The 12,711-nt window shown below is 41.0% G+C and overlaps 1 protein-coding gene across 16 annotated transcripts in view; it reads right to left on the reverse strand.

Annotated features, from left to right (window-relative positions):
• SFMBT1 (Scm like with four mbt domains 1) overlaps positions 1 to 12,711 on the reverse strand; it is a 127,984-nt gene that overhangs the window by 93,671 nt on the left and 21,602 nt on the right. For 8 of the 16 annotated variants that reach the window (XM_042929655.1, XM_042929651.1, XM_042929665.1 and 5 more), the window contains exon 3: positions 12,026 to 12,099. The exons of the other annotated variants lie outside the window; for them this stretch is intronic. The gene's annotated coding sequence lies outside the window, so the exon portion shown is untranslated. The remainder of the gene's footprint in view (positions 1 to 12,025; positions 12,100 to 12,711) is intronic. 16 annotated transcript variants of the gene reach the window in all.

Here is a 12,711-nt window from a genome sequence, read left to right on the forward strand (position 1 = left end):
TTCACACTGAGTGGGGGGCCTACTTGGTATTCATTCTCCCTCCCTCCCTCTCTCTCTCTCTCTCTCTCTCCCTCCCTCAGCCCCTCCCCCACCTATCCTCTCAATCTCTAAACAAACAAAAAACAAACAAATAAAAGCTTTTCTGTGCCCTAGACACTCAAGCTATTAGTCCTTTACTCCCATGTTCCCAAAATGTTATCACTATAAAACAGAAATTACTTAACCCCTAAATCTATCAATATTCTCAGCAATTTACAATATTCACTCTCCTATCGTAGACTTGTTTACTGAAAATCAGCAACAGTGCTAATAAATAAGGTAAATTTCTTAAAATGTCTTCCTACCTTTGTATGTTCTCTTATTCCCACCTTTTTTTTTTTTTTAAGTTTATTTATTTATTTTGAAAGAGAGAAAGCAGTAAGAGGCACAGAGAGAGCGAGAGAAAGAATCCCAAGCAGGCTCTACACTGTCTGCACGGAGCCCGTCATGGGGCTCAAATTCACAAACCATGAGATCATGACCTGAGCCGAAATCAAGAGTCGAATGCTTAACCAACTGAGCCACCCAGGTGCCTCTATTCCCACCTTTTTAGAAGTTTATTTATTTCTTTTAGTAAGCTCTACACCCAATGTGGGGTTCAAATTCACAACCCAGAGATCAAGAGTCACATTGCTTCTCCAATGGAGCCACTCAGGCGTCCCTACAGCAAGGTTCTTAAGCTGGAGTCCTAGGGTCTACAAAGAGAACTCAGGGGTCCGAGAATATGAACAAGAGGAAGTTGTGACACCTGTTTTCATTAACCTCCAACTAAAGTTAAGATTGCCCTCAGGGGCACCAAAGATTGCCTTCAAACATGAGTGTAGGCAACAAATCACAGCAACATTCACAGTAACTGTAACTCTGTCACCACTGAAAGAACAGATATTTTCATATCATGTTACAGGTGTTACAGATCTATGTAACTAACTGCCTTTGTGATCGTATATATTTCATTTGTTTAAAACCTGAGAACAGGTCTATACACTTCACTAGCTTACCAAAGGGGTTCATGAATATCAAAAAGCTTAAGAACCCTTGGTTTTGAACAACAAAGTTGATAACTGATGAGAATTTGAGAGAATACAGGAAAAAAAGTTTGGTGCCGGATAATATAATCCTCCATTCTATGAGTAAATTTGGCTTTTAAACACAACATGAGTTTCATTCAACAAATATTTTCTGGTTTCTATACTGTGCTCTGTTGTGTAGCCACTATAGACATAAACATTATCCCTTTGCTTCAACTAGTGGAAGAGAAAACAGAAGCAAGTAACAAGGTAGAATAACTTAAATACTAAAAGAGAAGGACAATAGAAACCTTTGAGCTCAAACAATGGATTCTCTCATTGTGGTCAAGCAAACAAGCAGGGCACATCTGGGAAAGGGAGAAGAATCAGAAAACTATTCTAGCTCTCAGTTGCTCCTACAGCCTGGAGTGCAGGGGGAGAAGGCAAAGGGAGACAGATATCAAGAGGGAACAGCTAGGCAGTGAATGCACACTGCTTCCTGTCTGTCCAGCCAGGGGAAAACAGCTCATGGGTCCTGATTCAACCCTGTGTTGAGCTGGGCTGGTAGGCCCTTTCTATTCCTTTTTTTTTTTTTTTTTTTTTTTTTTTTTTAGTGTTTATTTATTTTTGAGAGAGAGAGGGAGAGACAGAGTATGAGCAGAGGAGTGGCATAGAGAGAGGGAGACACAGAATCCAAAGCAGGCTCCAGGCTCTGAGCTGTCAGCACAGAGACCGATGCGGGGCTCGAACTCACAGACCGCGAGATCGTGACCTGAGCCACCCAGGCGCCCCTGGCCCTTTCTATTCCTAAGATGCTTTAGGGAAAGGAAATTATACAGGAATTTGCTTAATTTTCTTTACACAAAGTAAATAGGAAAAATACACATGGGGGCACATGGAGCCATGTTTCAAAGTAAGGTGACATTCCCTTAATTTGTCAAACAAAATATAGTATGTCTGCCTAATGACATTTTATTTATAGCATAGTATTTGTTTTACAGTAGCTGACTCTGAAAGTGGCAAAAGGGCCTCTGTCAATATATATAGAACCTAACTCATAAAACAAGATGTTTAAATACAGAATGTGCTCAAAGTTTCCCCTACTGAAATTTAATCCCATAATATTTTCTATATCCTATCAACAAAGGACACCAAGTAAAAGATAAAACTATCCTAGGCAAAGACCACTAACCTTATAACATCCATTTCATATCTTTAGAACTGTCTCCCAGTATTTACCAACACAATTAGAAACCAACATGTTTACAAGGTTTTTTTTTTTTTAATGTTTATGTATTTTTGAGAGAGAGAGAGAGAGCGCACAAGCAGGGGAGGGACAGAGAGAAAGAGAGGGAGACACAGAATCGGCAGCCTCCGGGGTCTGAGCTGTCAGCACACAGCCTGATGCAGGGCTCAAGCTCGTGAACCGCAAGATCATGACCTGAGTTGAGCCAAAGTCAGACGCTTAACCAAGTGAGCCACCCAGGTGCCCCTGTTTACAATGTTTTCTTGACCATTCTCACAATTTACCTGTGACCACTACTGAGCATCTCCTTTGTTCCTGGCACTACCCCAGGGATAGCCAAGCAAGTTACAAAGCTCAGTCTTGTCCTGCCCTAAAGGATTTTACAATTAGGGACAGAACCACTGGGAGAATCTTTGAAATGCAAGGCATTAGAAAAAGCTGCACAGAGAAAAGAGCATTAACTGTGAGCCAAGATAGCTGCAAACAGCTTATCAAAATCAAAGCATGAGCTTCACCTTGAAGGATGGAAAAAACCTTGGAAAGCCAGAGGAAAGGGTAGAAGACATTCCCAACAGAGCAAGCAGCATGCAAAAGCCAGAAAAGTAACATGAGGCTGGCATCAGCTGGCAGGGGTGGGAGGCGTGGGGTGGGGGGGTATATGCTTGCATGTAAGGTGGCGGGAGAAATCAGTCTCCTGGTATACAGAATAACAAGGCCACAAAGAAGAGTGTATGTAACATGCGAAAGCTGTATACTCCAAAAAGGCACTGACGAGGAAGGACTTGAGGAGTACCAGATTTTAATCTGTCACCTGACATACACACAATTATAGGACACTTAGGACTAGAGGCAGACCAGCAGGAAGGTACTGACTAGCCCTGGCATGAGCTCTTGGCGCAGAGAAGCAGGCCTCAGAATGGCAAGGAAAAGACAGCTTGAGAGACATTTCAAAGTAGGAGATAAGAGAAAAATCAAAGAGGATTCCCAGTCGTATCACGGCAAAGGCCAAAGAGCGAAGAAGAACTGAGATTTGGGAGTGGGGCATGGGCAAGGACTCTGGTGTGCTCCACTGGGACACTATCCAGATGAAGCATCCCAGAAGCAGTTGATGGCAGGAGACAGAGTGTGAGGCTGAGCTGCAGGTGGACGAGTCCATCGGCACAGCACAGGTGGCTGGATATCAAAATCTCCAGGAGTGACCACAGAATGAAGAAAAGGAGGTGAAATAAGGGCAGGGAGGGGTGAGAAATTAACACTTTGTCAGCCACTGGATGACTCACTTTGTATACACTACACAGAGAAACCAAGAGGTAAGAAGAAAACTTCTTGTCCCCAAGAGTGAGCCACCGACAAAGCCAAGTAGAAAGAAGTTCAAGGGAGAACGAAGACTGAGAAAAGGGCGCTGGTCTTGCCAAAGTGAAGACCGCTGGCAACCTCCCCTCCAGGAGGCTCTCCAAGGGCTGCCACAGGCAGGGGCTGTGATGCAGGTGGCTGAGGAGAGAGTGGGTAAATACAAAGTGAATTCAATGAAGGGCAGGTAAGTGTAAATTCAGATATCTGGGCAGCAAGTGAACAAGACTTAATTGCCACTGAAAAAGGACAGCATGCTGTGCAGTTCTCACAATGCTTTGTTTATCTTAGTGACCAGGAAAACACTGACCAATAAGCGCAAAGGTCAAGAGTTAGGGCCCACACTTCTTATTATTCGAGGTGCTCAAACTAAAGGAAAGTGACAACCACATTTTCATTTTTGCAAGTTCAAGCCCATGACCGACAAATAGAGTTCAGCTATCAATATAATAAATTAACATATACTTATTAGAACATATTCCACCTGCTTTACTGTTGGAAAACAGTCTCTCAAAATGGAGTGCTGGGCTGCCTGGGTGGCTCAGTCGGTTAAGCATCCAACTTTGGCTCAAGTCATGATCTCACGGTTCATGAGTTCAAGTCCCACATCAGGCTCTGTGCTGGCAGCTCAGAGCCTGGAGTCTGCTTCTGATTCTGTGTCTCCCTCTCTCTCTGCCCCTCCCCCACTCACACTCTGTCTCTCTCTGTCTCTCAAAAATAAATAAGTGTGACAAAAAAAATTTTTTAAATGGAGTGCTAAAGAGACTAATACAAAAACACAGAGACTGTTATGCTATTAAGAAATTAAATATTTTATACTAACTTTCCCAAAACTGAAATCATGTTATTATAAATAAAACATCCAAAAGACTAATCAAAATCATCCAGAAACTTGCTGGGATGCCTGGCTGGTTCAGTCGGTGGAGCATGCAACTCTTGATCTCAGGATTGTAAATTTGAGCCCCATGTTGAGTATAGAGACTACTTAAAAATATTAAAAAAAAAAATCTAGAAACTTGCTCTAGGATTTGATTATAATGTTAGCAAAAACACCCACCGGTTCGATGGAAAATCTTTCTCCATCTGCTCTCAGTACGGAGTCTTAAGTGGATATAGTCTGACCCCTTCACAAAAAGTGCTAAGTTATAACTCATGCGTTAGTGTGTACTCAAAATAATAAATTCATTTCTTCAATCCTTTACCTACAGAGTAAATCCTTCTAACAGAGGGAATCATAAGTAACAGTTAAACCAAGAATGGGCAGAATATGGCATCATGAGTACAACTCTCGATGACATTCGTGGCTCAGTTGTTCAGAGCCAGCCAGAGGCAAGCATTCTGCTAAGTTCACCTTTCTATCCACCACTGTTTCAAAATTTCATAATACTGAACACAATGCAAGAACTATGCCGCCAGATAAACAAATTCCAGATAACAGGTTCCTTGCAGATTCTGGAGCTAACTGGAACTATAACAGACATTCACCATCCTTAATGAGTCATGAACTCAGGATGCAAACCTCACCTGTTACAAAACATGATCTGATACCATCTTACCTTACATAAAAGAAGAGATGTTTTCTTAAAGACGTGTTAACGATTTTCAACAAAAGAATGGGTAAAAAATGATGAACTGATGACCATTTCCCTCTGCCTTTTATCAGAAACATTTTTACAAATTTCTGTTGCAGAAAAATACATTTTGGGGCGCCTGGGTGGCTCAGTCAGTTAAGCATCCGACTTCAGCTCAGGTCACGATCTCACGGTCCATGAGTTCGAGCCCCACGTCGGGCTCTGGGCTGACAGCTCAGAGCCTGGAGCCTGTTTCAGATTCTGTGTCTCCCTCTCTCTGACCCTCCCCCGTTCATGCTCTGTCTCTGTCTCAAAAATAAATAAACATTAAAAAAAAAAATAAAAAAAAAATCATAATCTTTACACTTAAACTTTTTCCAAATGGATTTCCTCATCTTCTATCATTTCCTCTTAGATATTTTACTGCACATTCTAAAGCCCCAATTCAGGAAAGAATACAGACCACTTTGCAGAAAGTTTTTAGAACCACACTACCCAATGAATCATTTAACAATAAATAAAAAAATCCACCTAAGAGTTGTCACGGGCAACAGGTATTCCTTGGTAAAAAGTTCTGAAGAAAAACAGCACATCTAGTCCTACCTTGTAACTGTACAGCCATTTACAACATTCTTTATTTGCAAATCACAAAATCAGATGTCCTAGGCCTGACAGGGGTGTCCTAGGCTCTCTTGGGACTGGACTCTTGAGAGCAGACACGCCTTCACTGAGTGTTGATGGAGTGAATAAATCAACAGACACAGCTGGCATCAACTTCAATACAGCAGAGAGAAATCATGAAGTGGAAGGGCCCCCAAAACGAAAACGTAACACAACCTCATCTTGGGGGGCCTGGCTGGCTCACCTCGTAGAACGTGAGACTCCTGATTTTGGGGTGGGGAGTTCCAACCCCACACTGGGTATGGAGTTTACTTAAAAAAAAAAAAATTTTTTTTTAAATAAAGCAACCTCACCTCAATAATCATTTAAAATGCCAAAATCATCTTGGAGTCATATAAAAACCAAGAGACCTCCATCTACTCATTTTCTAGTCAATTGTTAACTACTGGCATGTCTAATGACTGTGTAATGATATCTCACTGTGTTTTTTCTTCTTTGTGCGCAATCTGTTTTTTTTTTCTTCGCATTTCACTGTGTTTTAATATCTATTCCCTCAATTAAAGCCACAAGTATGGCTGTAAACAAAAAGAGAGAGACAGACAGACAGGCAGAAACAAATATCAGCAAAGATATAGAGAAACTACAACTCTCACATATTGCTAGTGGGAATGTAAAATGACACAGCCACCTTGGAAAAAGTCTGGCAATTTCTAAAAAAGTTATGACTTGGCAATTCTACTCCTAGATACCTATCCAAGAAAATATTACACACAAAACTTGTACATAACAGCATTATTTATAACACCAAAAAGTGGAAACAACCAGAATGTCTATCAATTGATGAATGGACACATAAAATATATCCATACAGTAGAATATTGTCTAGCAATAAAAAGAGATAAAACACTGATACATGCTACAACATGGATGGACCTCAAAAACTTCATGCTAAATTAAAGAAGCCAATAACAAAAATTCATGTCTATCATTTATACAAAATGTCAAGAATAGGCAAATCTAGGTGCACCTGGGTGGCACAGTCGGTGAAACCTCCGACTTCGGCTCAGGTCATGATGTCACAGTCTGTGAGTTCAAGCCCTACGTCAGGCTCTGTGCTGACAGCTCAAGCCTGGAGCGTGCTTCAGATTCTGTGTTCCTTCTCTCTCTGCCCTTCCCCCACTTGTGCTCTGTCTCTCTCAGTCTCTCAAAAATAAACAAATGTAAAAAAAAAAAAAAAAAGAATAGGCAAATCTAAAGAGACAAAAAGTAGAGATCGCCTCGGGCTGAGGAAGGAGGGGGACAGGGACAGGAGGTAACCACTAATGTGTACAAAGTTTCTTTCTGGAATAATGAAAATGTTGTAAAATTAGATTACGATGATAGTGGCACACCGTAAATATACGAAAAACCAATGAATTGTGTAAGCAGGTGAACTTTATGATATGTAAATCATATCTCAATAAAACTATTTTTAAAATAAGAGAAAAAATAAAGTCTACAATTGTCTTTTAATTTTCTGCCTCAGATGGTAAGGTATGCAGTAGGGAAGATTTATTTCATCAAAACCAATATAAGTTTTTCTCTTAGACTACTGTCTTTTTTAGTATCATACTTTAGCAGCAAAAGAAAATTTAGAGCATTCTAAGATACAGAACATAGTCATTAATAAATTAAAGGACAATGGAAGAGGGGCACCTGGGTGGCTCAGTCGGTTAAGCATCTGACTTCAGCTCAGGTCATGATCTCACAGTCCGTGAGTTCAAGCCCTGCGTCGGGCTCTGTGCTGACAGCTCAGAGCCCGGAGCCTGCTTCAGATTCTGTGTCTCCCTTTCTCTCTGCCCCTCCCCTGCTCATGCTCTCTCTCTGTCTCAAAAATAAATAAAAACATTAAAAAAAATTTTTTTAAAGGACAATCAAAGAAAAAGTACTAGAACTCTTTTTTTTTTTTTTTTGGCTTAGTAATTTAGAATTTACTTTTGTAAAAGCAAGTTGACAAATATTAAAATGTTAGCTGACTCAGTGCATTTCTGTTCATTCAAAGATCAAACTCAGTTACTGCTTTTCTACAACTAGCCACAGGAGTTAAAAGGGCACTCCTAAACTTGTAATGTAAACTGAGAAAAATCTGCTTAAAACATAATGCCAAGAGGCGCACCTGGGTGCCTTAGTCAGTTAAGCATCTGACTCCTGATTTCAGCTCAGGTCATGATCTCACACTTTGTGAGATCAAGCCCTGCACTGAGCTCTGCAGTGCAGAGTCCGCTTGCTATTCTCTCTCTTCCTCTCTCTGAGCCACCCCCCCAGCTCCCTCCCCTACACATACATACACACACACACACACACACACACACACACACACACACACACACACACACGCCTGTTCTCTCTCTCTCTCCCTCTCTCAAAATAAATAAACTTTTTAAAAAATGATTTAAAAAAACAATGCCAAGAAGAAGAAAATATAAAATCCAAGTGTTTTATGCCTAAATTCATTACAATGCCTCTAAAATAACAAAGCATTAATGTGGGATTATCTGTAAATGGGGGTACATCATATTACTATCTCTTCATTTGTGTATGTTTAAAACGTCCCATAATAGGAGCACGTGGGTGGCTCAGTCAGCTAAGCAGCCGACTTTAGCTCAGGTCATCTCATGGTTCATGGGTTCAAGCCCCACATTGGGCTCCGCGCTGACAGTGCAGAGCCTGCTTGGGATTCTTTCTCTCCCTCTTTCTCTACCCCTCCCCCATTCGCTCTCTTTCTCTCTCAAAATAAATGAATAAACTTAAAAAACATAAAATGAAATAAAATGTCCCATAATAAAAAAAAGTCCCAAAATAAAAAGTTAAATAAATAAAAGCAAATGCCTCTAAGAAGTCAAAAGTAAGTGTCTCTGGGTCACAGATATTTTCCTGGCTCAAGTGCACTCTCTTGCCACTTGGAGATTTAATTTAAATGAATTGACGACAGGTTCTAAAGGTGTTTTCATAAGACATCAACTCCTTGGGAACACATGAGGACACAGGAAAGCAGGACTGCCCTGCCACCTGCTCTGGGTCACAGCCTCCCAGCCCCTGCATTGTCGGCCCAGCACCTTCCTACAGAGTTTCCAATAACCACGGTTCCAAACCAGACCAACTTCAGGGTAGGAATAAAACCATTTGAAGGGAGAAAGTAGGGGAAGCATGCAGAAGAAGAAAATAAGTGTTTTTTGCTTAAATTCAAATAGAACATTTTTCTCACAGAATTTTGATGCGGTAATAGTTCTAACATGGTGTTTCAAATTCAGAAAAGGACATTCAGAAGACTAAACAGGCAAACACACCAGAGGCCAGAGTCGCTCCCACCCCTCAGTACAGTCCTTCCTCGCAAGGATTCCATCTCTATAGCATTCAATAAAATGCTACGGTTGTCAGTAGAGATGCAAATATTAAGCCTTCATTTATTTGGTGACACAAAGGACACAAGGATCTAAGCTGCTCTGCCAGTTAATTTTTTTGCTATAGAAATTATTCTGGTGTGCGGGAAAATAAAAATAACAGAAGCATATTTTCAGTTTGTTTGGATGAAGAAAATAATTTTTAAATCCTATTACAAAGTTAGGGACTGAACTAGATACAATTTTAAGAAATCGATTACATGCTTACAAGTGAATCCATGAATATGATGAGACGGATCCAAACCAGCACATGAAAGATTCATTAATTTATGTTTACAAGTAGCACAGGATCATCCTTAAATAAAAGTAATCAGCATTACAGAAATCAAAAATAATCTGATGAATGAAATAAGCTGGTACTTGAACATAAATTATTTAACTCACCAAAAAAAAAAACATGATAAATTACGCTCTGAAGAGACCTTTTTAACATTAATAGCCCTCAGAATTTCAGCTTTTAAGGAGAAAAAAGGATGTGAATTTCATAAAAAAACAAAATCATGGTAGAGTTCCAAATCTATAAATATAACCATTGCACAGGATTTCATTTTGTTGGGGGGGCAGGGAGGGGAGGAGTTAGTTCCTTGATCTACCAATGACAAACTTCACATCTAAGAAACATACACTCAACCTAAATCCCTGGGCCAGTCTTAATTGGGGCCTACGGTAGTGAGGAAAAGGGCAAAGGGAACAGGGGTCCCACCAATTCCTAACATTTCCACTATTTTCTCCCTCCACATCATGAGAGATTAAAAATGCTATCATCTAGGGGTGCCTGGGTAGCTCAGTTGGTTAAAAACATCTGACTCTTGATCTCGGCTCAGGTCATGATCTCAGAGTTCGTGGGTTCAAGCCCCACGTAGAGCTCTGCACTGACAGTGCGGAGCTTGCTTGGGATCCTCTCTCTCCCTCTCTCTCTACCCCTCCCCTGCTCACTCGCTCATTCTCTCTCAAAAATAAACTTTAAGAAATGCTATCATCCTAATAAAAATAAGCTTATTATTGATAGATCAATGTCATAAATATTGATGAGTACTGAACATGAATATGGTTAGCAATCAAATACATTTAGACTTTGTTGCCCTTGTTATAAAGTCAGAAGAGAAAGGAAGGGAGAAGAGCAAGAAAATGCTGGCGATTGGTCTTGGGGGATGGGGAGCGAGGGACAATTTCGGCAGCAGAGAAAGGAGCACTTGGTCAGAGGTACCATAAATACAAGCCTGTCACATCCTAGGCCTGTAAATGACAGCAAGACTCTGAGTAACCAGTCTGTAATCAGATTAGGAGAGGCCAGTATGATCCTTTAGGTGACAAAGATCTAATCTGGGACACAATTGGGCCTAAATACAGATTTACTGAACGAACTCACGGAAATGAGCACTTAATCATGCTAAGAGATCATGGCCACAGTAAAGATATGTTTCCTGTCGTGTTCCATTTCTAGAAGCTGAGTTCAGTTTTGCGGTTCAACACATGGATGTGACTAGGCTAAGCTGGGATTTCTTAGCTTTCTATGTTTCACTCATGATCTCAAATCTTACCCTGTGCTATTAATTTGGCATCACAGCCCAAACTACTCAATTTAGTTTGTCCTACAGCTAAGTTTATCTCCCCAAATGAATTAACTAAATACCCCCTGTGCTGGACAGTTTGTGCCAGTACTTAGCCCCAAGCCTACCCTTCTAGACTGTCCCCGAATCAGCGGGCCTGAAATCTACATTTCCAGGCCCTTGTAGCTGGGTTCCCCCATGAGGCTCTGCCAGCAGCCCCAAGAGGAGGACAGGTTCCTACTTGGTGATAGTGAACTCCAGCAGCATCAAATCAAAATGGGGGTGTGTGGGCTCTTAGTAATACCACCTTCCCCATTTGCTCCTCCAGCCCTTCTATCTAGTTCCTAGAGATACACCCCTTTTTGACTGAAGCACCTGGAGTGGTTTCCAACTAGACACTGACAGTCCACTAAATTCAGAATTTATATAATTCACAGACCAGGGTGAACCTATGCTATTTCTGTGCTAAGAAATATTCATTTGTTCATTCACTCATTCAACAAATTTTTACTGCACACCTACCATAGGCCAGACCCTGTTATAGGTGCTAGACACACAGGAGTAAACAACACAGACAAAAATCCCTGTCCTCAAAGAGCTTACATTCTAGTGGAAGGGAGAGATAATACATAAAACATAAATACAACACACAGTGTTAGATAATCAATGCTTAGGAGAAAAAAAAAGTAAACTAAGCAGGGCAGGGATATGAAGCGGAGGAGGGCTGAAATTTTAAATACACAGGTCACGGAGGTGATTTTTGGGAAAAGAGCCCAAGGAAGTGAGGGAGCCAGTCGTGCACATATCTACAGGAAGAGCATTCCAGGCAGAGGAACAACACGTGCAAAGGCCCTAAGGAGGGAGCCTTCTTGCCTGCTAGAGAAAAGCAGGAGTCCTACGTGGCCAGAACAGATAAAGGGAGGAAGTCTGAGAGGTGGGGGGGTAGGCCACGAAGCCTTGTAGGATACAATAAAGACATTAGCTATAGTAGTAGATTCTGAGCAGAGGAGTGACATCACATGACTTAGCTGTCAACAGAATCCCTCTGTGTCAAGGGCAGACTTGGAAGCAGCAAGGGCAGAAAGCAGGGGACCAGTTAGGAGACTACTGAAACAGTCCAAAGGAGACTGGATGATAGCTAGGACCAAGGTGGTGACAATGAGGACGCTGAGCAAATTCTGAATAGATTGTGAACTCCTACCTGATCCTTAAAAAGTCAGGGGCTGGTCCGTGAATCTTGCTGGAATTCACACAATAGAAATTCCTATAGGACTCCTACCCAGTGAGAATATAATAGCTTTAGCCAAAGAAAATTAAATTGTAAATTAACATTCTGCAATAGTCAACACAGGGAAAAACTATGTATAACATGATACGGTTATAATATTTTTATACAAATGTAAAGAAGCAATATAGAAATACAGAATTTATAGTACCTATAAATTTAGCTGACCAGATTAAAGTATTACCTTATTAGCTAATTTCTTTTAATTTTTTTTTAATATTTATTTTTGAGAGAGAGAGAGAGAGAGAGAGAGAGAGGAAGGGATAGAAAGAAAGAAAGGGAGACACAGAATCTGAAGCTGGCTCCAGGTTCCAAGCTGTCCCACCAGAGCCCAATGTGGGGCTTGAACTCCCAAACCGCGAGATCATGACCTGAGCCAAATTTGGACGCTTAACTGACTGAGCCACCTAGGTGCCCCATTATTAACTATAGTTCTAAGAGAAAAATAATCATATGTAAATTTTCTAGAAAGCAATGAGAAATTTTTCTTTCTTTTTTTTTAGAGAGAGCGCCAGCACGCACATGAGCCAGAGACAGGCAGAGAGAGAGAGAGAGAGAGAGAGAGAGAGAGAGAGAAGGCTCCACGCTCAGTGGGGAGCCCA

This window comes from Panthera leo, chromosome A2, assembly GCF_018350215.1.
Source record: "Panthera leo isolate Ple1 chromosome A2, P.leo_Ple1_pat1.1, whole genome shotgun sequence".
In the NCBI taxonomy this organism is placed as follows: domain Eukaryota; kingdom Metazoa; phylum Chordata; class Mammalia; order Carnivora; family Felidae; genus Panthera; species Panthera leo.